Source organism: Cyprinodon variegatus, unplaced genomic scaffold, assembly GCF_000732505.1.
Source record: "Cyprinodon variegatus isolate N-32 unplaced genomic scaffold, C_variegatus-1.0 Scaffold2281, whole genome shotgun sequence".
Lineage (NCBI taxonomy): Eukaryota > Metazoa > Chordata > Actinopteri > Cyprinodontiformes > Cyprinodontidae > Cyprinodon > Cyprinodon variegatus.
Genome location: NW_015152734.1, coordinates 8,100 through 10,064, shown reverse-complemented (window position 1 = coordinate 10,064; position 1,965 = coordinate 8,100).

The window sequence follows — 1,965 nt, the reverse complement described above, 5'->3', positions numbered from 1 at the left end:
GTGAGTAGCATATTTTAAAAAAAGAACGTTTAAGGTTGTTTTAAGGACATTATCGGACATGCACTATGGAAGCCATTCTCCCAGGGGGGGATTCTGCATGAGCCAAATAGCAGAGACAGGACCAATCGTCAAAATTTTGGTGTCGATCGTTCGATTTCATCCTGGACACTACAGAAAATGGGCTAAAGGGGGTTAAAAACCGGAATTTTCCTTTAAAGTCCAATATTTATTATAAAGACACAGGTTTTCCTCCTGGGAGGCAGAGAGGACAGAGCAGGTTAGGTTCTGGTACAGGTTTACAGACTCAAACTCACAGGTTAGCAGGTTCAGACAGGCAGGGTTAAACAGGCAGAGTGGCTCGGGTTTGCTTCCATGGCAAGGACAACAATCCTGCTCAGAGGGGAGCTCTCACTCAGCTTATATAGGGAGAGCTCTTAATCAGCAGATGGGGATCAGCTGCTTCTAATGAGCACCAACTCTCAGGAGAAGATCCACGGCGCCCTCTGGTGGGCAAGCCTCTGGATCCCAACCGACAGCAGAACCCCTCAGAAAGGGATCCACATCGCCCTCTGGAGGGCAAACCTCTGGATCCCAACAATATGGGACCTGGATCTGATCTTTTCATGGCTGTCTGAACAACACAGATCCGATTTTTCCAAATCCGACCCAGGCCACTTGGCTCTGTGGTCCTGAATGTGTCCCGATGTGTCTGAACGGCCAGGTCGGATTCATCGGAACTGAACGTCATTAATACCCGACAAACGTCACTATTCTGCGTCTTGCTACGCAGAAGCGGCAAGAAAAACAACAACCATGGCAGATGATGATACGGAGAGTAGTATTTATGTTTAACCATATTGAAAAGAATGTTTTCATGGTATGAAAACACCGCTAGATGCGCGCCGGCACTACCATCCATGTTTATTTTCGGGAAAAAAGAGCACGCTGGCCTGTGAGGTCATTGCGTCTTCTACTGCACATGCGGGACACTTGTGTTGTGTGACTGCAGTTCACACAGGAGATCACATACAAGTCGCATATAGTTGGAAATATGAACGGCAACGTAAAAAAATCGGATTTCACAAAAAAAAAAAAAACGGAATTGAGTATCAAGGCCTGTAGTGTGAACGTAGCCAAAGTGGGTGAAGCAGGTCAGACGAGATCGGGAAAAGTTGGAGCACTGCATGGTGGCTTTTTTCTGTGCTTAGAACATTTTGAGAAGGACATGTTTTTTATTTTGTGCTCTCATTAAAAAAGTTGCTTTGTTGTCCAGTAAATATCGACACAGAGCTCCTGACAAAAGCCGTACCTACGGCGTCTCCCTCTGTGAAGAGACAACATTAGCCGCTCTTTAAGTCAGACATGGATGGATTGTTATTAAGATCATGCTAACGTCATTCCCAGCGCTTCCACTTCCAACTCCGCATCCGAGCTGGGATGATGCTGAAGTGAGATAAATGAAAACATATTCAGAAAAGCAGCAGAGGCTGATGTGGAGCTAAAATCATAGATTGCTGCTTTTCCAGATGATGATCCAAAGCTAACTCTTTTTAGCTTCTGTAGTCCCTCAGTCAGAATTTAACTTTGTGGTCAGGTGTTTTATAGGTTCACACTTTTGACAGAAGGTTCAGAGGAATTTATGTTGTGTTTTTTTTTTTTATTAGGATGAGGGTTTCACATTGTTTTTGGGCTGGAAACAGGCAAATCTGAGAACACTGAAAATAAAGTATAGATGGAGGTGCTAGCTATACCTTTTAAAAATATAGCAGATGATTTATTGGATTTATTGGATTTGCTCCGCATATCCACCTGGAAACCTTCCGTTGAAGTAATTTTGGGAAGGGGCGAAAATACTGGTTAGCTGATTGGCCTATGTTGGTGATAGACGGGCCAAATAAACCAATCAGATCAACGAAGCATATGACGTACTAACAGCACGACGACGAAAACACAATCACAAGCCAG